The sequence below is a fragment of the Nomascus leucogenys genome, chromosome 18, assembly GCF_006542625.1.
Source record: "Nomascus leucogenys isolate Asia chromosome 18, Asia_NLE_v1, whole genome shotgun sequence".
Taxonomy (NCBI): domain Eukaryota; kingdom Metazoa; phylum Chordata; class Mammalia; order Primates; family Hylobatidae; genus Nomascus; species Nomascus leucogenys.
The window spans coordinates 43,907,480-43,932,549 of NC_044398.1; the positions used below are offsets into that span (position 1 = coordinate 43,907,480).

Genomic DNA, 25,070 nt, shown 5'->3' on the forward strand with positions numbered 1-25,070 from the left:
CTACGTGACAGAGTGAGACCCTATCTCAAAAAAAAAAAAAAAAAAAAAAAAAAAGGAAAAGAAAAGAACTATGTGTCAGGCTCAGTGGCTCATGCCTGTAATCCTAGCACTTTGGGAGGCTGAGGCGGGAGGATCACTTGAGGTCAGGAGTTCAAGACCAGCCAGGCCAACATGGTGAAATCCTGTCTGTACTAAAAATACAAAAAATTAGTTGGACATGGTGGCACACACCTCTAATCCCAGCTACTTGGGAGGCTAAGGCATGAGAATCACTTGAACCCAGGAGGCAGAGGTTGCAGTGAGCCAAGATCATGTCATTGTACTCCAGCCTGGTGACAGAGTGAGGCTCTGTCTAAAAAAAAAAAAAAAAAAAAAAAAAAAAAAAAAAAAAAGAACTATGATATGCTGTTGCAAATGAAGCTGATTAGAATTAGACAGTGCCAAATAAATAAAAAGCCTGGACATGACGTGAAATGTCCCTTAAAAACCTCCAGCATTCTTTTTTTTTTTTTTTTTTTTTGAGATAGAGTCTCACTCTGTCATCCAGGCTGGAGTGCAGTGGCATAATCTTGGCTCACTGCAACCTCCGCCTCCCAGGTTCAAGTGATTCTCTTGCCTCAGCCTCCTGAGTAGCTAGGATTACAGGTGTGTGCCACCACACTTGGCTAATTTTTGTATTTTTAGTAGAGATGGAGTTTTGCCATGTTGGCCAGGCTGGTCTTGAACTCCTGACCTCAGGTGATCCACCCATCTCGGCTCTGAAAGTGCTGGGATTACAAGCATGAGCCACTATGCCTGGCCAAAAAAAACCCCTCCAGCCTTCTATAGACAAGAAACAAGCTCAGAACAGTGCTCAGCTTCCAAAGAGTGCATAGCCTCCAATGCCCACTTCAGAAAATGCCAAGCAGGATAATAGAAAGGGAGGGACCATTTCCCAGAAGCTAGTCAAGAGGTATAGAGAATAATGAATTGGGAACCCCTCCTAAAGATCAGAATAAGTGTCTAATTGAAGGAATATTTTCTACACACAGGGTAGCAGGACCTCACAGTATCTTGCCATGGACCAATGTTCATTCTGTATCTTCATTCATTCCCTTTTGATGGAATGTCTTTGTGGTAACCTCTCTCTGTTCCACCATTGTGTATTGGATTTGTAAGGAGCAAATAATTTGTCTTTTTAGTTCACAGAGTCTTTCATGTTGAAATGAAAAGTCACTAGACAGTAATTTTCAGTCATACGAAAATATAAAGATCTCTAGTAAATGTATGGGCAAATATAAAAATCAGTATTATTGTAATTTTGATTTGTAAACCACTTTTTATCTTCCACAGGATTTAAAAGACAAATACAAAAATTATAAATCTGTATTAATGTGACACAATATATGAAGATGTAATTTTCACATTAATACCATAAAGTAGGGGAAAGAAGAGCTTTATAGGAGTGTTTGTATGGCATTGAAGTTAAGTTTGCATCAATTTAAATTAGATTACTATAACTTTAGGATGTTATATGTAATCCCCAAGGTAATCAAAAATTGTTCTATCAAAAAATATTGATAGAACTAATGCAGGAACAGAAAGCCAAACACTACATGTCCTCACTTATAGGTGGGAGCTGAACAATGAGAACGCATGGACACAGGGACCCCTGGGGCCTGTTGGGGGGTGGGGCATTGCAGGAGAGAGAGCATGAGGAAAAATAGCTAATGCTTTCTGGGCTTAATACCTAGGTGATGAATTGATAGGAGTAGCAAACCACCATGGCACATGTTTACCCATGTAACAAACCTGCACATCCTGCACATGTACCCCAGAACTTAAAATAAAATAAAATAAAATAAATATTGATAGAATAAATACAAAAGGAAATGAGAAAGGAATCAAAATGTGGCACTGAAAAAATGTAACTAAACACAGCAGATGAGAGTAAAGGAGCAAGTAAGAGCCAACAACGCTATAAGACATACAAAAACAAGTAATAAAGCAACAAAAGCAAATCTTTCCTTATCAGTAATTACTTTAAACGTAAATGGGTTAAAATCCCCAGTCAAAAGGAATAGATTGGTGGAATGGACTGAAAAAAAAAAACATGATTCAACTATATGCTGTCAGCAAGAGACTCATTTTAGCGCTAAGGACACAAACAGATAGAAAATGACAGGATAGAAAAAAATATTCCATGCAAATAGTAACTAAAAGATTGACTGGAGTGGCTATAACAAAATCAGACAAAATAGACTTCAAATTAAAAATGGTTACAAGAGACATAGGAAGACATTATATATTGATAAAATGGTTAAAACAGCAATAAGATATAACAATTATAAACATACGGACCAAACATCACATCTCCAAAATATGTGAAGCAAACACTGACAGAATTGAAGGGAGAAACAGACAGTTCTACAATAATAATCAGACATTTGGCCAGGTGCAATGGCTCATGCCTATAATCCCAGCACTTTGGGAGGCCGAGGTGGGCAGATCATCTGAGATCAGGAGTTTGAGACCAGCCTGACCAACATGGAGAAACCCCATCTATATTAAATACAAAAATAGCTAGGCGTGGCGGCACATGCCTGTAATCCCAGCTATTCGGGAGGCTGAGGCAGGAGAATCGCTTGAACCCAGGAGGCAGAGTTTGCAGTGAGCTGAGATCATGCCATTGCACTGAGCCTGGGCAACAAGAGCAAAACTCCATCTCAAAAAAATAAAAATAAAAATAACTGGACACTTAAATATTCCACTTTCAATGATGAATACCACAACCAGATCAAAGATCAATAAGGAAATAGAAGACTTGAGCAATACTGCAATGGACAGAATGTTTATGTTCCCCCAATGTTCATATCTTGAAATCCAACCCCAAACGTAATGGTATCAGGAGGTGGGGTCTTTGGAAGGTTAGGTTATGACAGCAGATTCCTCATGAATGAGAACAGTGCCCTTACAAAAGAGACCCTAGAGAGATCCCTCAGTCCTCCAACCACATGAGGTAACAGTGAAAAGATAGTTGTCTACAAGGAAGCAGGCCCTCACCAGATGCCAAATTTACTGATGGCTTCATCTTGGACTTCCCAGGCTCCAGAGCCGTGAGAAATAAGTTTGCATTGTTCATAAGCCAACCAGTTTATTATATTTTGTTGTAACACTCTAAATAGACTAAAACAAACACTATAAACCAACTGAACCTAACAGACATGTGTAAGAGAATATAACATTTTTCTCAAGAGCACATGGAGCATTCTCTAAGAGAGACCACATTATAGTCACAAAACGATTCTTAATAAATTTTAATAGATTGAAATCATACAAAGTATCTTTTTTATCACAATAGAATTAAACTAGAAATCAGTAACAGAAGAAAAGCTGGAAAAATCACAAACACATGGAAATTAAACAACACACGCTTACATAACCAACAGATCAAAAAAGAAATCACAAAGAAAAATAGAAAATATCTTGAGACAAATGAAAACAAAAATGCAGCATGCCAGGCTGGGTGTGGTGGCTCATGCCTGTAATCCCTGCATTTTGGGAGGTCAAGGCAGGCAGATTGCTTGAGTTCAGGAGTTTGAAACTCGCCTGGGCAATATGGTGAAACCCCATCTCTACCAAAAACACAAAAAATTATCCAGGCGTGGTGGTGTATGCCTGTGGTCCCAGCTACTTGGCATGAATTGGTGGGAGGATGGCTTGAGCCCAGGAGACAGAGGTTGTAGTAAGCCAAGATCATGCCACTGCACTCCAGCCTGGGTGACAGGTAATAATCTGTTTCAAAAAGAAAAAGAAAAAAGCAGCATGCCAAAACTTATAGGAGCCCTCCTAAGAGGGAAATTTATAGCTATAAATGATTACTTAAAAAAGGAGAAAGACCTCAAATCAACAACCTAACTTTACACCTTAAGGGACTAGAAAAAGCACAAATTAAACCCAAAGCTGTCAGAAGGAAGGAAATAATAGTCAAGCAGAGACAAATAATACAAGAAATAGAAAACCTATGGAAAAACACTGAAGACAAAAGGCCAATATTGTATCATTTCACTTATATGAGGTATCTAGAATAGGCAAAGTTATCGACTCAGAAAGTAGAATAGTGGTTACCAGTGGCTGTTGTGAAGGGAGAATGGAGAGTTATTGTTTAATGGGTGCAGAGTTTCAATTTTTAAAAATTGTAGAGATGGTTAGTGGTGATAGTTGCACAACAATGTTTTTTTTTTGAGACAGAGTCTGGCCCTGTTGCCCAGGCTGGAGTGCAGTGGCGCGATCTTGGCTCACTGCAAGCTCCGCCTCCTGGGTTCACACCATTCTCCTGTCTCAGCCTCCCGAGTAGGTGGGACTACAGGCACCTGCAACCACGCCCAGCTGATTTTTTGTATTTTTAGTAGAGATGGGGTTTCACCGTGTTAGCCAGGATGGTCTTGATCTCCTGACCTCGTGATCCAACCACCTCGGCCTCCCAAACAATGTTAATATACTTAATGCCACTAAATTGTACACTTAAAAATGGTTAAAACGATACATTTTATGCCATGTATATTTTATCACAATTTAAAAGATCATTCATCAGGATCAAACAATAGTCTTCAGTTTTGCTCCATGCTTTCAGATAAGAATTTAGGGAACTGATTTTGTCATTATGTTCTAAGTTATACATTTGGAAGAAGTGACCCTGTGCTGGATTGTTTGAATTCCTCATACCCCTCATAATAATCTATGGAAGATGATATGTGTTCTCCTAGAATCTTGGCCTCAATTGAACACTTAATTTTATTTGACTAGAAGCAAGAACTTAACTCTTTTTTATTTACTTTTAATTTTTTCGCTGCTCTGAAGGTACATCAGGGAACTTAACTCTTTTGTAACTAGATACAAAAGGCTACTAGATTCCCACTCTGGAATGTGAATAAGAATTTCACTGTCCTATTTTCATGCCGTCATGATTGCCAAACACCTTCTCTTCCCTTGGGGTTTTAGCCCTCAGCCCATTCTTTTGAACCACTTTCTATGTCATTTGAGATTCTGGGATACAAAATAAACAAACAAACAGACAAACCCAGCCAATTCTGGATAACTGAAGCAAAGTATATTTATGAATTGGAGGAATAATCTATTTTGAATATGCTTTCAAAATAGATGGGCTTGTAAATAGAAGTGACCAAAAGAGCTATAGAGCATAAAGAAGAAGGAAAGAGGAAATGTAGCAAATGGCTTCTGCTCATCAGCTGCCCTGGCTGTGCTGAAAGGCTTCTTTTTTTTTTTTTTTTTTTGAGACAGAGTCTCACTCTGTCCCCTAGGCTGGAGTGCAGTGGCACGATCTTGGCTCACTGCAACTTCCGCCTCCCGGGTTTAACCAGTTGAAATGATTCTTGTGCCTCAGTCTCCGGAGTAGCTGAGATTACAGGCACGCACCACCATGCCCAGCTAATTTTTGTATTTTCAGTAGAGACAGGGTTTCACTGTGTTGGCCAGGCTGGTCTTGAACTCCTTACCTCAGGTGATTTACTCACCTCAGCTTCCCCAAGAGCTGGGATTATAGGCATGAGCCACTGCACCTGGCCATGTGCTGAAAGGCTTCTGACTTATCCTAGTGTTCTTGCAATATTAGCTCAGTTTTCAAAGATTCAGAAAAAAAAAATCTGATTGATCAAGCTGAGGTCACGTGTCCAGCATCCTGGTTCTACCATAATCTATGTGCTACTTCTCTAATTGTTGACAGAAAATCGACAAAAAATTATGTATATTTATCAGGTGTAACATGATATTTGGAGTAAGTATACATCCTTTCTATAGGAGATTTAAAAAAATAAATATGTATATATTGTGGAATGGCTGAATTGCACTAATTAACATTTATATTACCTCATACACTCATAAACAGAAAAGAAAAAAAAAAAGCAGATATATTTCCAACAGGCATCCAATAGCCTTTACGCCACTGTGCATTGTAACTCTCTGAGGGATGGAAATGGTATCTGGCATTTCCCACACTTCTGAAGCAGGGTCCCACAGAGAATAGTTTGGAAAAACCAAAGTGAGGAGGTAATTGGACTTTTCCTTCCACACCTAGATTATCTCCCTACACGGAGTAAGCAGTTATGTCCAGCATGCACTTGTGGAACTACCAGGAACTACCCATTTCTATGGGCAAAGGATGCTCCTCAGGGACCTCTGGTTTTTGCAACTCTCCCACCTGGCATTCCATAAAGATGGCTCCCATGCCTTTGCTGAGGTCAGCGTTCATCCTGGGCCACATGTCCTGTCTCACCTCATACCAAATTATTCACTGATTCTGATACTCTGGCCTCCAACCTTGCCACAGATCTTCTTTACTTAGCCTCATCTCACCCCTTATAACTGAAGCTGGAAATTGTCCTTCTCACTTCCACTGAGGTACATTGAATAACTAGTCCCAACTCTTCAACCCTCTCTGCCTCATATTCTTGAAAGAGCCTCATTGTTGGGAGTCAAATATCTCCAACGCTAAGGATTTATTTATTTACTCTTTTATTTCTGTCCTTTTTTTTCTCAGTTAATGTGTTTTGAAGCTTAAAATTTTTTTCATAGAACAACCAAATCCAATTTTTAATTTTAATTAAAAAAATTTTTTTCATAGAACATGAAGCTTTGTTATTATGTACATACACATTTAGGATTCTCATGTTATCTTGATTAATTAACCCTTTTGTCATTATGAAATGTCCCTCTTTATCTATGGTAATATCCTTACCTTAAGATCTCTTTGATAATATTAATAGTATAGGCATGCCAGTTTGTTTTTTTTATGCTTAATGGAGCTTATCCATTTTGTTTTCAACTTGTATCTTCTGTAAATAACAGATAGTAATGTTTTGCTCTATTATACAGTTTCACAATTTATTCCTTTAATTTGTTTTTCACTTAATGTAACTTTTATGTGGTTGGGTTTAAGAATACAATCTTGCTATTTGTTTATTTGTGCTACTTGTTCTTTGTATTGTCTCTGTTGGTTTATTCTGGGTCAATAGGGCATTTTTTTTTAGTACCGCATTTGATCTCCTTTGTTGGTATTTTATCTATGGCTCTTTCTACTATATTTGTAGTAGTTTCTCTAAATATTACAATATGTAAACTTAATGTATCAAGTCTACTTTTTCTTTTCTTTCTTTCTTTCCTTTTTTGAGACAGAGCCTCACTCTGTTACCCAGGCTGGAGCGCAATGGTATGTGCGATCACTGCTCCCTGCAACCTTCGCCTCCTGGGTTCAAGTGATTCTCGTGCGTCAGCCTCCCAAGTAGCTGGGACTATAGTTGTACACCACCACACCCAGCTAATTTTTGTATTTTAAGTAGAGGTGGGGTTTCCCCATTTTGGCGAGGTTTGTCTTGAACTCCTGGCCTCAAGTGATCTGTCCGACTAGACCTCCCAAAGTGCTGGGATTATGGGTGTGAGACACTGTGACTGGCATATTAAGTCTACTTTGAATTAGTATTACACCATTTCAATTATAATGTTAGAATCTTAAGACAAGATACTCCCACTTACCCTCTCTCATTCTTTTCCTTCAAATAATGAATAATTTCATGTTGAAATTATTCAAATAATGAATAATTTCATGTTGAAATTATTCAAATAATTTTCTCCCCCCACGTCCTTGTCTAATCCTTTCCTTCTGGGGCTCCAATTATAGGTATATTAGGTGGCTTTACAGTGTCCCAAAGTCATTGAGATTCTGTTCAATTTTATTTTCTTTTTTTTTTGAGACAGAGTCTCTGTCAGCCAGGCTGGAGTGCTTGGAGTGCAGTGGCTGTGATCTCAGCTCACTGCAACCTCCATCTCCCGGGCTCAAGCAATTCTCCTGCCTCAGCCTCCTGAGTAGCTGGGATTATAGGTGTGTGCCACCACGCCCAGCTAATTATTGTATTTTTAGTAGAGATGGGGTTTCACCATGTTAGCCAGGCTGGTCTCGAACTCCTGACCTCAGGTGATCCGCCCGCCTCAGCCTCCCAAAGTGCTGGGATAACAGGTGTGAGCCACTGCGCCCGGCCTTTTTCTTTTTTTTCTGTTCAATTTTCTTGATCTCTATTCTTTGTTCTTCAGTTTAGATAATTTGTATTGACTGCCTTCGAGTTCATCCTTTCTTCTGCAGGTCCAATCTACTTTTAAGCTCTTTCAATACATTTTTGATTTCAGATATTGTATATGTTTATTTTAGGATTTGGTTCCTTTTTTTAGTTTTCATGTCTCTCCTTAGTTTCCATATCTCTCCTGAAATTCCTGTCTTTTTCTTTTTCTTTTTTTTTTTTTTTTTTTTTTGAGTTGGAGTCTCTCTCTGTCGCCCAGGCTGGAGTGCAGTGGCGCAATCTCGGCTCACTGCAAGCTCCACCTCCCGGGTTCACACCATTCTCCTGCCTCAGCCTCTCGGAGCAGCTGGGACTACAGGCGCCTGCCACCAAGCCCAGCTAATTTTTTTGTATTTTTAGTAGAGATGGGGTTTCACCGTGGTCTCGATCTCCTGACCTCAGGTGATCCGCCCGCCCCAGCCTCCCAAAGTGCTGGGATTACAAGCGTGAGCCACTGCGCCCGGCATTTTTCTTTTTTATATTTATCTTTTCCCATACATTCTTTAATATATTTACAATACTTTAAAATTCTTGTGGGCCAATTTCAACACTTGTGTCATTTGTTGGTCTGCTTCTAGTGACAATCTCCCTCTATATTGTAGGTCACATTTTTCTGCTTTTTATCATTGCTAGCAAGTTTTTATTGCCTTCTAAATATTGTGGTTGATACATTTTAGAGACTTTGAATTCTGCTGTCTTCCGCTTAAGAATTTTTTTTGTTCTTGGAGGAAGTTCAATCACAAGCACATTATTCTGATCCTGTGGAAACTTGATTTTAGACTTTTCAGAGCAGGTCTCTTTCAATTTTGCCTGTAGTCCTCAGGCATAGTCCTTAGTCCTGGGAAGTAGCCGTTACTCTTAGGTGTGTCCCTTCTGGGGTTTTAATGGAAAGCCAGAGTGTTTACCAAGCTTTTCCTTTTTAAAAAGTAATTAAGTTTTTTGGCCAGGCACAGTGGCTCATGCCTGTAATCCCAGCCCTTTGGGAAGCTGAGGTGGGTGGATTGCTTGGAGCCAGGAGTTCGAGACCAGCCTGAGCAACATGATGAAACTTCATCTCTACAAAAAAAATATAAAAATTAGCTGGGCGTGGCCAAGTGTGGTGGCTCATGCCTGTAATCCCAGCACTTTGGGAGGCTGAGGCGTGTGGATCATGAGATCAGGAGTTCAAGACAAGCCTGGCCAATATAGTGAAACCCTGTCTCTACTAAAAATAGAAAAATTAGCTGGGCATGATGGGGCACACCTGTAGTTCCAGCTGCTTGAGAGACTGAGGCAGAAGAATCGCTTGAACCCAGGAGGCAAAGGTTGCAGAGAGCCGAGATCATGCCACTGCACTCCAGCCTGGGCAACAGAGCAAGACACTGTCTCAAAATAAATAAATAAATAAGTATTAAAAATTGACAAAAATTACATATATTTATCATGTATAACATATTTGGAATATTTACAGATTCTTTCCTTAGATTAAAGAAAATAAAAGAAATATGTACACATTGTAAAATGGCTAAATTGAGCTAATAAACATTTATATTACCTCATATTCTTATCATCTTTGTGGTGAGAACACCTAGAATCTATTCTCTTAGTGGTTTTCAACGATATAATACTGTACTTTGTGACTAACTATAGTCTCCATGTTGTAAATGGATCTCTTGAACTGCTTCCACCTGTCTAACTGAAACTTTGCATCCTTTGACAACTATGTTCCTTACCCCCACACCCACCTCCCAAGATCATCTCCTGTGAATTGATCATTCAATAAATGTTGTTAAACACTTAAAGAGCTGATTCTGATCTATTTTTACAAGAGGTATTACTTTCGCCAAAATGTCAGATATTAACTTAGAGCAAAGATTTAATAGTTTAAAAAAATCAACCACAACAAAACAACAAAAACAATAATATAAACCAAACCAAACCTACCAATCAAGAAATTATAGAGTATATTTTCATAATTTTATAGACTGCCCAAGCATTTCAGCAAAACAAAGCCACACTGAAAAATATTGACAAGTTTGTGTGCATAAAACTGTAAATCTTGTTTATGGGAAAAATGCAATAAGCAGAGTTAAAATTTAAATGACAAGCCAGGAAAAAATATTTGTGATTGTGTCTGACAAACAAGAAGTTAATATTACTTGATGGGATCAGAGCTCTGCACTGTTTCTCTAGCACCGGGCAGCTGTTGAAATCTCTGGTCAGTGCCCGCTTTCCTCTGGATTCCTTGGAGTCTTGCCCTGTACTGGTGCAGCTTAGGAGTCAGCCAAGAATTTGAGAGGAGTTATATACAGATTTGGGGGTTCTCCCTCTGTAGGTCTCTTCTTTCTGGAATTCCTCCCCTATCCTCAATTTTAGCTGCTCTGGAAGCCCTGATTGTGGCCTGATTCTTCATCCCAGCCTGTTGGCCTCTTTCTGCTGGAGTTGTATCCACACTTCACCCCACTCCCACCTACATCACTCCAGACCCCCAGCACCGCAGTCTGGGGAATAACCTCAGTTACTGATCAGAATCAGTTCTTTAAATGTTTAACAACATTTATTGAATAATCAATACTTTATTCACAGTTTAAAAGTGTACTCTGTCATATTTAGGTGACTAGATGTGCTGATTTGTTTCTGATGTCTGTTCGTTCTGTTCCCTTAATCTGTTTATTTATCCTTCTGCTAGTCTCGCAATGTTTTATTATAGTAATTTTCTTGAAGGAAAATTTGTATTATTTTAATTATTTTTATGTACAGAAAACTCAACAATATACATTTAACCCAGTTGAGTGGCAAGTTCTTTAGCCTTTGCCTTTTTGAGCCTGGCGATGCAAACCACAGACTTGGGACCCAGGACATTGCTGCCCCAGTGACGGCGGATCTCATCATATCTGTCGTTGTAATTGGTCCTGACAGCTTTCACCAGCTTAGCCAAAGCGCCTTTGCCTTCCGAGTTGACCTGTGTGAAGCCAACGGTGGTGCGGGTCTTCCTGTGGACTAGATGGCCCAGTCTTGCCTTCCCCTTGATAATGCAGTAAGGGACCCCCATTTTACGACACAGGGCAGGCAAGAAGACAACCAGCTCAATGGGATCCACGTCGTGTGCAATCACCGTCGGCTGGGCTTTCTTGTTCTTCACCAAGGTGGTGACGGTATTAACTCCTGCTTGAAGGACGGATGGTTTCTTAGTGGGGATGTCCTCTTTGCCAGCAGCTTTCTTCTCGGCCAGGGCCAACAGCCTCTGCTTCTTCTCTTGCTTTGTCTCTGGTCTGTACTTGTGAGTAGCTGTTTGGTGGTCCAGGGCCTGGGTGAACTGGTTAATCGCAGAAGGCACTTTCAGCTGCTTATAGAGGATGGCTCTCTGCCTCTGCAACCTGATATGGCGGGGCCATTTCACAAAGCGGGTGAGGTCTCTTTTGGGCTGGGTGTCCCGTCCAATGACAAAATTCTTAGGCCTTTTCTCAAACGGAGGATTCACCACTTTCTTGGCCTCCTGCTTCTTCACCACAGCAGAGGCCGGAGCGATCTTCTTCACTTTGGCCTTCTTTCCTTTCGGCATCTTGGGCGGCAGGAGGAGAGACCATTACAGTAATTTTACGGTACTTATTTTATTTGTGTCTGGCAAGACATGGGCCTCTGCTTGTTTTTTTTTTTCCTAAATTTTCTCCAGGGTTTTCATGTATTTAACCCTGAAGATGACATTTACAATTAACTTCTCAGGTTACAGACACTGTTTGTGCTTATGTTCATACTGTATTAGATGAAAGGTTATTTTGAGAACCTGGATACCGTACGGTGCTTTGGAACTCGTGGGAGAGTACAGGGGACGGGATGAGCGCAGCGAGGTTGCAGGGGGCTTCCACTGCTGTGGTTCCGGCAGCAAAGCCTCTCTAATGGGATCCACCACTTCTCTAAGGCACCTGCCCTCCTCGTTAGCCCGCGGCCGCAGACTCCAACGCCCCGGGATAGCTGCGGTCAGAGAAATGCAGGGCTCTGGCCAGAGAGGCCCTCGGCAGCGCCCTTCGGTTCCCGTGAGGTCGAGGCAGTGGTTCCGGGCCTCCCGCTAGGGCCGCTCTCAGACTGGAGGGCGCGGAGGACACACGGAGCTGTTTGCCTGGGTCCGCGCTCGGCTGTCCTAGCTCACGGGGCGACCTCGGGGACGTCTAGCGTCCGCCCTGTCCCCTTGCGCCGCGTCTGAGCAGCCAGTCCCGGGCCAAAGGGTCGCATTGGTTGGGGCGTGGGGCAGCTGGAGGGCTGCAGGTCCCCAGCGCCGCCTCCCGGGCGAGGGGCGGAGGCGCGGATCGCGGAAGTCAGCCCGACCCAGGTTCCGCGCCCTGGAGCCCGAGTGCGTCCCACGGCCCGCCGCACTCGGCGCTGGCTGGCGGCCAGTCCCCCAGCCTGTGGCTCCAAGATACGCTTAACGCCGTCCCCCATACCCCAGAACCCTCCTTAGAAACAGGCGCACCCTGCCACCCTTTCCCCATCCCCCCACACACCCCTGCAGGGCCAGCCTCAGAGGTGCATGGATTTACTCCGCAGGCGCAGCAGAAACAGAGGTCAAAAAGCTGACATCCTGGAAGGATGCCTTCCTATGTCAGGAACACTCATGTTACCTAAGCCCAGCTTCCCAACAGTTTTATCATCACGGCACACAGAAAATATGATAAGTCTATATAAAACACACTACAGCTAAGCTGATGAGGCTTTGTAGAGGGCCAGGGAGCACAGGCCCAGGGTCTCCAGCTACCTCCAGCCATGCCCAGTTCCAGGAGGGCTAAGGAACTCAATTTCTGAGCTCCTGAGCCCACTTGGTAAAGCTCTTGCCTGGACTCAGTGCCTCTTCACCCCACCTGATCACATGCCTCTCCGCAGTCAGTCATGTGATGCTCAGCCCCACTCCCACTCCTGGGAACCTCTATCTTTGTGTCATCAACAGGTACTAGACTGAGGAGGGAACCCTGCCCTTTCATGGACTCAGAGGTGCCCAAGGCTCACACCCAGGCCCCTGGATCCCAGCCTCTTGTGGCATTAACCAGATGCAGGGGCAGGAAAATCCATGACAGAGAGAAATACAGTTCAGTTTTCTTCCACGAGGTTGAGAACAAAATACTCAGAGATCCCCCGGCCTGGACTCTTTCTCACGGGAAAATATCACCTCTGTGCAACAAGTCTAAAGTTCAGAAACCTGAACCCAAGGAAACTGTAGTTCAGGGCTCAGCTCCTGGGCAGAGGGGTCGGAAGCTCCAATTTTGCTTTTTAATTAGTCCTGGGAGGGTGCTGTGCTTAAAAAACCTTTAGGTGTTTGGGGTCCGGGTTCTGTAAAGTCAAATAATATTTTTGTTTGGGGTCCCCTGTCCTCTAATTTGGGCTTTTCCACTCAGTGTAGTCTGAGCTGCTGCAGAGCGTGGCAGTGGCTGTGCCCAGTGGAGGAACCATGCTGCAGAGGGGAGCTGGGGAGGGTGGGAGACTCCAACTCTCAGAGCAGGGGCCAAATCCCTGACCAGCCCACACCCCGAATCTCACTGCAGGCATCTTGGGAAAATAAACCTCAAGAAGGTCCAACTTTGATGCACAATTATATTTCTGGAGACACTTCCAGGTCATGGATTACCACAGTCAATGAAAACATTCTCGCACTTTCCCCGAGTAACTAACAAAGTGGGCTACAATATAAATAATAAAAACCCAGCCTGTTGATTAGTTAGCCATTTTTAGAAGACAGAGCAAAAAACAGAAATCCCTATCAAAGGCTGGCGCTACGTTAGGCCAGCAATTCTGTTCGTCATAGCCAAATGCTGTCCCCGTCTCTGTTTTCACAGCCTATGGAAAAGGGGAAATTCCAAAAAATACACGGCCTCATATTGTGTCTGTATGGAAAAAACAAACTATTTTTCCTTTGTGCTCACATCACAAAAATCAGTACAGAAGACTTCTGTGACCAAAATGTGTAGGGGTTTCTCCCCATCAATAAGCAAGCAATCAGTTCCACAGCAGACACCAGCTGGAACCTCCAATTTAATTCCGACACTACCCAACTGGAGATGGCATCAGATCCCACAATTTGAGGGCTCAGTCCTCAAGACAGCCCCCACTTCTGATGCCAATGGCAAGCCACCGGCTATTTTACCTGTACTTCTGACCAACCCATGCTAAATCAGGTTCCCATACCCCCTCTTTGGATTCCATTAATTTGCTAGCACAGCTCACATAATTCAAGGAAATACTTTGCTTACATTTACTCATTTACTATGAGGGATATTACAAGGGATACCTATGAAGAGATGCACAAGCTGAGGCTTGTGGGAAAGGAAGGGGTGCAGAGCTTCCATGCCCTCCAACGCCACCCTCCAGAAACTGCCACATGTTCAGCTCTCCGGAAGCTATCTGAACCCTGTTCTTTTGGGTATTTTGGAAGCCATGATTGATTAAACCACTGAACGTTGGTGATCAACTTAACCTTCAGCCCCTCTCTCCTCCCCAGAGGTTGGTGATGGGGCTGAAAATCTCAATCCTCTAATCCTGCCTTGGTCTTTCTGGTGACCAGCTCCATCCTGAAGCTACCTAGGGGCTGCCAGGCACCAGTCAACTCAGTTGCATACAAATGACATTTATTACTTAGGAGATTCCAAGGATTTTAGGAGTTGTATGCCAGGAAACAGGGACAAAGACCGAATATATGTTTCACAATATCACCAAATCTCACTAAGGGGGCCAAGGGCAAGTTTGGGCTCCTCTGAGGTGGCCTTGGAGGGCTGTTGAGCAACTCCACCATGTTCTTTCCAGAATATAGGGGCGCCTAAGCCTCTTGGCTTCTACTTTGGGGCTTTAGCTGACAACAGGAAAAGTCCCTTTGTACATCTTCTTAATAAGATTCAACCGTGTGAGCCTTTTATTTATAATCATTGAGATGAATAGAGGAAGAAATACTAATGGGTTGAAAGTGGAACTAGTATCAACCTAAAATAATCAAAAGGGTCAGAATCTAGTGTTTTTGCTGAGCGCCATGGCACATGCCTGTAATCCTGGCACTTTGGGAGGTCGAGGCAGGTGGACCACCTGAGCTCAGGAGTTTGAGACCAGCCTGGGCAACATGGCAAAACCCCGTCTTTACCAAAAATACAAAAAAATTAGCTGGGTGTGGTATGCCTGTATTCCCAGCTACTCAGGAGGCTCAGGTGGGAGAATCACTTGAACCCAGGAGGTGGAGGCTGCAGTGAGCTGAGATTGCACCACTGCAGAGTGAGACCCCATCTCAAAAACAAAAACAAACAAAAAAACTAATTTTTTTTTTTTGATAGAGATGAGGTCTCACTATGCTGCCTGGGCTGATCCCAAACTCCTGGCTTTGAGTGATCCTCTCGCCTCAGCATTCCAAAGAACTGGGATTACAGGCATAAGCCACCATGCTTAGCCGAATCTAATTTACAGAGAGTTTATTGAATCATAAAGTTTGAGGAAACACCCAGAAACACCAACTCCAAAGGAATGGAGATAGCATTCCAATGTAGGGAAGTTAAGTTTTCATTTACAGAGACAGAGGCGTTTTTAGCAGGATTACATTTTTCATACAAGGTTGACTCATGCTTACAGCACTTTGCTTGGTAGTAGGCAGTGTTTTTTGTGGGGGAAAGGTACATTTTGCATTTTTTACAGAGGATGCAATAGTCATGTTTTCTCTCATCTCATCTAAGCAAAGCAGAACAATGAAGAAGAAATTATATAACAAGGGTCATTAATTAAGAAGGCAGGTTTTTGTCCCTTATGTCATTTAATTCTCTCTAGTCATCATACAGAACCAGAAAAATAAGAAATTGAGTAAATGTATAATCTGAGAAACTAATCTATTATATAACCTGAGAAGCTAATCTATAATCTGAGAAGTTGTAAACATATATGGCTCAGATCAAAGCCACATCTCTCTCAAGGTTTAAAGTGTTTTCGGGGTTCCAACAACATTTTTGTTTCGTTTTGTTTTGTTTAGAGACAGAGTCTCACTCTGTCGCCCAGGCTGGAGTGCAGTGGCGCGGTCTTGGCTCACTGCAACCTCCGTCTCTCAGGTCAAGCTATTCTCCTGCCTCAGCCTCCAGGGTAGCTGGGATTACAGGCACACGCCACTAGGCCTGGCTAATTTTTGTAATTTTGGCACAGACGGGGTTTCACCATGTTGGCCAGGCTGGTCTCGAACTCCTGGCCTCAAATGATCAACCTACCTTGGCCTCCCAAAGTGCTGGGATCACAGGCGTGAGCCAGCACTCCTGCCCCAACAGCTTTTAAATTATATTTATTTTCACGTTTTCTCCCTCCTCTTTTCACTAAGAAGTTTGGAAGAGAGCATTGTAGGTGAACTCAATAGTTTGGCTTCTTTTATGCTCGGGAATTTAGTCCCATGTCATTAGAAAGCCTAATTCCTAGGATGTCATAGCCCACTGGGAAGGGACAAATGGACAAACTATGAAGCTGATGGAGTATTAGCCAAATTTAAAGCAACATGAAGGAAGTGACTTTGTGACCTGAGTCAGGTTACATGGGTATTTCAGTTAATATCATCTTTCAAGTGGCCATTATTTTAGCCTTTCTAGTCACATTGACTCAATTGTAAAGAATTGTTATTACAGCAGTGTGGACAAAAACAGTACAAAACACAAATGATTATAATTCTCAGAATAAGGAACAGTTTTTGTCACCAAGTTTCCCAAGATCCAAACCAGCTATTTAGCCAGTTGCTTGGAGAAGATTTTGGATCTGAAAAGTTTGTTATTTGGGTTTTTATATTAGCCATTAATTTAGTGATATTGTTTGATTTATCAGGGATAGAGACACAGCATTTAGTTTTTATGATAGCTCAGGTTCCCCTTGGGTTGCAATAAGTTTGTCTAAAGTTATACAGCTTTGTAATACAGGCTTTCTCATGAGAATAACTTTATTTAATCACGATATTCATGTGGCTATTATTTAGGGCATTTTGTGCATAATTGGCTAAGTTCTCTACATGTCAAGTGCCACCTTCAATACCCAGTTGGGCAGAAAGATGGCAGCTAAAGGATCATACCAATGGAATACAGAACAAATCCAATAAAACTATAAATGAGGACAGTTTGTGGGATTGAAAGGGTATGAACTATGTGAGCTCATGCCCAGGCATAACCCAAAGAACACTGTCCTAACCATCTCAGGAGGTATCACCTTCCAGTGAAACAGTTCATTTAGGAGGCTCAGTCTTCTTCACATGTGAATCCAAGAGTCTATATCTTCTAATTCTGCAGTGTAAGGCTTAGTAAGCAGTACCTGATAAGGTCCATACCACTTTGGTTTAAGTGAGTTCTTTTAAAAATGTCATTTCCAATGGATGAAATCTCCTGGTTGAAGTCTGTGGTGCTTGAAATTGTTGTCTCCCTGGAGCTCACTGTGAAAAGATTCATTTTCCAATTCATAATTTTTAGTTAATTACATAATAAGGCCATTGGAATGGCTAAATATGCCTCCCTTTATTGTTAAAGACAAACAATTTCCTAGAGATAATTCCTTAGGTAATTCCTTAGATAATAACTCGTGTTTACCAAAAGGTGTTGACCTTAGATTAAGCAGAACTAGAGGAACAGCTTTTGGCCAAGGAATTTTGAAAGCTTCTGTTTATTTTGCCAGTTAGGTTTCGATCATTCTGTTAGTGCATTTCACAAACAGAAATGACTAGAAATTTTTTTCTTTCCTTCCTTCCTTCCTTCCTTCCTTCCTTCCTTTTTTTTTTTTTTTTTTTTTTTCCTGAGACAAGTTCTCACCCTGTCACCCAGGCTGGAGTTCAATGGTGCAATCTCAGCTCACTGCAGCCTTTGACTGCTGGGCTGAAGCGATCTTCCCATCTCAGCCTCCTGAGTAGCTGGGACTATAGGCACACACCACCATGCCTGTCTAATTTTTGTATTTTTTGCAGAGATGAGGTCTCATTATATTGCCCAGGCTTGTCTCAAACTCTTGGGCTCAAACAATCCTCCCACCTCAGCCTCCCAAAGTGCTGGGATTATAGGCATGAGCCATCGCACCTCGCTGGAATAATTTTTTCTAAGATAATTTTATTCACTTCTAAGGCTGCTGTTTTTCAGCATGGAAATTCTTCTACCCAGTGAGGAATTTCCATGCAAATTATCACCAGAATGTGTTTGTATCCTTGTGACGGTGGCAACCAAATGAAATCTAATTTCCCTACCTGGAAAGGGCCTTAGGGAAAGGAAAATTTCCTTGGGAACTGTGTAATGGCTTCCCTGGGTTACATTTTGGACAAATGTGACAACAATCATGTACTTATGAGCTATAGTCAAAGAAGGTTTCCAAATATACTGTTTGTCTGAAGCAACTGTTTTGATTAAGCAGGGCTCCAGTGAGTTAGGTCACGTCCATGGGTTACGAATGATGACTGTATCAGCAGGAAGCATAGGCCCGTAGCTCAGCCCGTACCTTACCTCATCTTTGGGAGAGCATGTTCCCCCTTTTCTCTTCTAATTTTCCTGCCCAGATTTTGGAGCTCTGGATTGAGTTAATTTTCTGTCAAATTCAGGTGCTTCTTTAAAAGTTAATATAGATTGCTTTTCCTGTTTAGATGCATTTAGAGCAGCTCTTTTTGCCACCTGATTAGCTAGCTGATTTCCTTGGCTTTCTGGTGTTTCTGATTTGGAATGGCCTGGATTTGTAATTATGGCCAATGATTTTGGTAATAATGAGGCATCCAGTTTTTTTGACCAGAAGATGTTAAAAATTATCTCTGTTTCTGTAGCATTCCAAAATCACGAGCTGCTCCAAAGGCACATCTACTGTCTGTATGAATATTAGCAGTTATTCCTTTTGCCAATTAGCAAGCCCTGATCAATGCAATTAATTTTGCTTGTCAAGCCAAGGTGGTTTCTGGAATGTAAGTACTTTCTATTGCTTCAAAGATACTATAACATAACCTGCATAATAAGTCCTAGATTCATCCTTTAAGTAAGAATCACTTGTAAACCAAACATCAGTATTGGTAAGGGGAGACTTTTGCAGGTCCATCCCAGGAGAGAAAAGTTGGTCGGTTAAGGCTATGCAATCATGGGGCATTTCATCTGAAGGTGAGGGAGGAGAGTTGTAGGGTTCAGACTGTTGCTCCTAGAGATTGCAATATAAGGTGCAGAAAGAAGAACTTCATCGGCTGGGTGCGGTGGCTCACGCCTGTAATCCCAGCACTTTGGGAGGCCGAGACGGGTGGATCACAAGGTCAGGAGATTGAGACCATCCTGGCTAACACAGTGAAACCCCATCTCTACTAAAAATACAAAAAATTAGCTGGGTGTGGTGGCAGGTGCATGTAGTCCTAGCTACTCGGGAGGCTGAGGCAGGAGAATGGCATGAACCCAGGAGGCAGAGCTTGCAGTGAGCCGAGATCGCCCCACTGCACTCCAGCCTGGGTGACAGAGCGAGACTCCATCTCAAAAAAAAAAAAAGAACTTCGTAAGAAGCCAATCTATTGGTATTAATACTAACAGAACAATGATGAGTGTGGTGTGATTTTCTTTTTTCACAAACCCAACGTTTTAGGAGTGGTGTGAATTTAAGAGTGTTTCCACAGAGAATGGAACAGACAGTGAGCAGAGTTCCCATGACCATTTCTTCCGTTGCTCTTTCTGAGTAGTGGCGTCATTGCCCTAATGCAAGGTGGCAATCCTTTAGCCACAGGGTCCAGCTGCTGACTGTAGTGTCCTGTGGGTCTGTTTTGGTCTCCATGCTTTTGTGTCAGATGGCCTAAAGTGTTTTTTTTTATTTTCATGAACAAATAATGAAAATGATATATTATAATTCAATTTCCTAGACCTGGGGTATCTATAAGGCTGTTTTTTGTGATTTTTTTCTCGAGACAGGGTCTTGCTCTGTTGCTCAGGCTAGAGTGCAGTGGTGCAATCACAGCTCACTGCAGCCTCGACCTCCTGGGCTCAAGCAATCCTCCCACCTCAGCCTCCCAAGTAGGTGGGACTACAGGTGTGTGCACCACCCCTGGCTAATTTTTGTATGTTTTGGAAAGACAAGGTTTCACCATGTTTTCTAGGTTGAGAACTCTTGGCCTCAAGTGATCCACCCATCTCACTTTCCCAAAGTGTTGGGACTATAGGCATGAGTCACCACACCCGATCGTTATAAGGCTCTTTTTGATCTCTTCCAATGTTAACTGGTTTTTCCTCAGTCCATTCCAGGGTGCCTGACTTGTCTTGTTTTAAAGAGTATATAAAGGTTAAATTTTTAGGGAGAAGTTTGGAACTCAATTCCTACAGTATCCTTCTGACCCAGAAATCTCTTTGGTTGTTTTTTAAGTTATGGGGGTAGGGAAAACGAATATTTTTTTATGCTGCCTGGATGGATGAAAAGACCTTCCTTTGATATTAAATGACCTAAGTATCTTATATGTTTTTCTCAAAACTGAAATATTTCTTTTGAGGTCTGTGTCCCTTTTGTTGTAAAAAGTGCAGCCCATCTTCTATAGAGGCTTTGCCTAGCCTCTGAGCAGAGGAGTAAATCATCTACATATTGTGAAAAGTATGTTGGGCTCTCAGTGTATCCCTGGAGCAGGATGTCCATGTCTATTGTCTCTTTTCCCAAGTGAAAATAAAAACAAATTGACTGTCTTTATCCACAGGAGTACTAAAGAATGCACTACATAAATCTATCACTGTAAAGAATGTGCCTTCAGTAAGAATGGCATCAACACATATAGAGGTTTAGCACTCCTAGATAATGAGGAATGACTATGTTGTTAATTGTTCTCAGATCCTATACAAACTTCTATCCTCTACCATTTAGTTTCCTTACAGGAAGGATTGGAGTATTACATGTACCTCTTTTTATATAGCCTGGAACTACAGGTTTTATTCCTTTTATAGCTTCTACTTTTAAAGGGTACTGGCCAGATGTGGTGGCTCATGCCTGTAATCCTAATACTTTGGGAGGCCAAGGCAGGTGGATTGCATGAGCTCAGGAGTTTGAGACCAGCCTGGGCAACATGGTGAAACCCCATCTCAACAAAAAATACAAAAATTTAACTAAGCGTGGTGTTGCGCACCTGTGGTCCCAGCTACTGAAGAAGCTGAAGTGGCAGGATTGCTTGAGCCCAGGAGGCAGAGGTTGCAGTGAGCCCAGATCACATCACTGCACTCTAGCCTGGGTGACAGAGTGACACCCTGGCTCAAAAAAAGAACAGTTCACAGTTAAGTTACATAAACATCTGTTAAACTTAACAAAGTCACTCAATCCATATATGATGAATTTAAAATACTTTAAAAATAAATAAATAAAGGGTATTGCTTAAGGTTTGGAAGGGGTTTTGATGGATCTATTTGAACTTTGATTGGGGAAGCCAAGATAATTATTCCAATATCAGCAGAAGACTTTAACCACAATTGATCAGGTACTACAGCAGGTTTTGTAATTTTCATTACTCAATAATTCAGTGTCTTCTATGGCAATATAGATTGCAATTAAATTAGATTTTGAAAAACTTTGTATGTCTAGTAACTCAGTTTTATCATCTAATTCTAAATACATTTTCCCTTTTTGGGAGAAAGAAGTGTATTATATAATTCTAAGTCTTTTTCTATAAGATGGATGGGAGCTGATTCAACTAAAAGGAAAACATAAGTCCCTGGTAAGTGATGTAGCTGAAAAGCTACAGGCTGAGATTTATAAACCAATACAGTAGTATTTGTGACGCCCACCATTTTAATTTTTTGTTTACTCCAAGGAATGAATCTTGTAATAAGGTGAGATTTATTACAGATAAATGTGGCTCCAGTGTCAACAAAAGCTTGTGTTCATTCTCCATTTAAAATAATTATTTTTCCCAAAGTAGAGCCAGGGTCATAAGCGCAAATATTTAATTTAAATTTCCTGAGAAAACCAATTTCCTGGTCCTGGTGAGAATCAGGAAATTCCTGAACTATGTCTTTAAGTTTTACCTTTGACCATGATTGAGAAACTAGGGTAGGTTCTCCCCTACCAGACACTGGCTGTTTGAGAAATGGAGCCGGAACAGTGAAAGCAGAAGGAGGAGGAGGTAGATCTGGGCGAGGTACTAAAGGATAAAGAGAAGGAGGAGATAATAAAGAATAAAGAGACAGAGGAGCTGAGGGAGGAGGATAAATTTCAGCAGTCTTTAATTCAGAATTTTTTAAGACAACTTTTTGTTCTCTTGTAAAGAAATAACTTTATTATAACCTCTTTAGAAGCTTCCAAGTATCATTGAAAATAACTCTCCCAATTATTTTGTTTTATCTTATAGCTGGCTTTTTCTAATTGAACACACAATTAAATTAGTTTAGACATTTCAAAGGTACTACATTTTGTCTATTGCAAATGTTAGGATTTTCTTGGGTCAAGTAGGACCATTTTTCCAAATATTGACAGGAGGTGGTGCCATAAGTATTGTACATAAATCCAGCTGGAGTTTCTAAAGATGGATTCTTTCTTAAAGAGGACTCCGTTTTAGATGGAAGATGAACCATAATTTGGATTTTCTTTTAAAGTGACCAAAGACTCAAAGAGAAAGATGTCTTATTTTTTATTTTTTTATTTTTAAATTTTATTTATGTATTTATTTTGAGATGAAGTCTCTCTCTGTCACCCAGGCTGGAGTACAGTTGCGCTATCTCAGCTCACTGCAACCTCCGCCTCCCAGGTTGAAATGATTCTCTTGCCTCAGCCTCCCAAGTAGCTGGGATTACAGGTGCCCACCACCATACCTTGCTAATTTTTGTATTTTTAGTAGAGACAGGGTTTCACCATGATGGCCAGGCTGGTCTCGAACTCCTCATGTTGGGCTCCTTCCCCCTCAGCCTCCCAAAGTGCTGGGATTACAGGCGTGAGCCACCATGCCCAGCTAGCCGGGAAAGATGTTTTGGATCTGGTATTCTGCTTAACAGGGATTACTCCTCGAGGTGTCACCCATGAGTCAATTCTACCCTCTTATGTGTTTCAGTGAAACCCAGACATTTCTGGAGACTTAGGGGCCTGGAATACCAACCCTTCAACCCTTCATGTGTGCCCAACAGGTTAATCAGATTTCCCTGTATGTTCTTCCTTGGGGTTTCCCTGTAGGACCCTTACACAGCAGAAGCTATGACCTCTGACACTCCTGTGTGACCTCAGTTACCTAAGGTGCCTTTCAGCTGGGAGGAACAGTGGCCGTTATTTAGGACTTTCTCAGGTCAAGTAAATCACACCCTCAGACAAAGCCTTTTATGAATTTTTGGTCACTCAAAAAGAAAATCTGAATGTCAATTTTAACCAAGCTCCAAAACCTGTTCAGTTTAAAACTGCACATTCAGCTTAAGCCACAAGCATTCACTTTCTCTCTTTAAAAAGAAACTGCTTTCTATTTAACCAATTTTTTTTTGAGACAGAATCTCACTCTGTCACCCAGGCTGGACAGTGGAGTACAGTGTGTCAGCTCCCTGCAATCTCCAACTACTGGGTTCAAGCAATTCTCGTACCTCAGCCTCCCAAGTAGCAGGGACCACAGACATGCACCACCACGTTCAGCTAATGCTTTGTATTTTTAGTAGAGATTGGGTTTCACCATGTTGGCCAAGCTGGTCTTGAACTCCTGGCCTCAAGTGATCCAACCGCCTCAGCCTCCCAAAGTGCTGGGATTACAGGTGTGAGCCACTGCACCCAGCCCCAAATTTTGAATGAGAGAAAAGTTGCAAACTTTAGCAAGCAAAACAGACAAAATCTTAACCTCAAAGGAAAGTAAAACTACAAACTTGCAAATAACAGAATCTCTAGAGAAATAACAATAAAGTGGCTACCTCAAAGCCAAAAGTTGAGCTTCAATTCTAGCTCTGTTGAGTGTGGAATTGGGTTGCTTGAATAAAGTCTGAATCTCAGCCAGAACTAGGAAGATATGAAACCTGAGAGAAGTCTTACCAGAGACCTCCGCCAGCTCTGATGAGGTCAGACGAGTAAAAGCCACTCATGCTGGTACTAAATCTCCGAATGCCAGCAAAGTAACGAAGATCGCAGGAGGCTTGTTTCAGGTCCTATCTGCAGTTGCCAAAATGTCAACTTAAAATAATCAAAAGGATCAGAGTCCAATTTAAAGAGAGTTTATTCAAATACAAAGTTTGAGGATGGCCCACTCAGGAACATCAACTGCGAAGAGATGGAGGCAGGGTTCTGAAGTAGAGAAATTAGGGTTTCATTTATAGATGCAGAGACAGAGATGTTTTTAGCAGGATTACAACATTTTTCATATAAAATTGGCACATACTTCCAGCAATTTGATTGATGATAGGCAATGCATCCTTTTTGGAAATGGTACATTTAGCATTTTTAATACAATGGGTGTAATAGTCATGGGTTTTCTGTCATCTGGTTTAGGCAAAGCAGGACAACAAAGGGGAAGTTAATCTATAACAAGGGTCTTTAATTAAGAAGGCAAGAGGCAAAAAAAAAAAAAAAAAAAAAAAAGCAAGAGGCTTCTGTCCCTGATATAATTTAATTCTCTCTAGTCATTGTACAGAACAAAACAAATAAGAAAACAAGTTAATCTATAATCTGAGAAACAGAAATTGGAACCATATGTGACTAAGATCACATTCACATTTCTCTTAAGGTTTGAAGTGGGTTTTTTTGGGTTCCAACAGCTTTTAAATTATATTTATTTTCACATGAGAAAGCAGGAGGGATGGGACCAGAAACTGCCTTTCAGTGCTATTTCATTTTTAAAGAATGTGCTTGCATCAAGTAGATCACAAATGAAAACCACAACAAACCCAGAAACTCCTTGTCCTGACAGGAGCTCTCACGCATCAATCTCATCATGTGGTGACTCGCCCCTGTCCCCTGCTGGGGACACAGAGTCCTTGGCGGGGACACATGGGCAGGAGCAGCCGCTCTTCACACTGGTGGGAAATCGTAGGCTTCTGGTCCTTGGGGAGAAGCTGTGAAGTTTTTGCTACCAGAACTAGGATTCTAGGA

The 25,070-nt window shown here is 41.7% G+C and overlaps 1 long non-coding RNA gene and 1 pseudogene across 1 annotated transcript; one reads left to right on the forward strand and one right to left on the reverse strand.

Annotated features, from left to right (window-relative positions):
* The first annotated feature begins 543 nt into the window (after positions 1-543).
* On the forward strand, positions 544-23,618 carry LOC115831219. The gene is made up of 3 exons (XR_004026742.1): positions 544-558; positions 2,644-2,649; positions 23,531-23,618. It is a non-coding gene; the product is annotated as an uncharacterized LOC115831219 (long non-coding RNA).
* On the reverse strand, positions 10,864-11,646 carry LOC100582007 (annotated as a pseudogene).
* Positions 23,619-25,070: the final 1,452 nt, after the last annotated feature.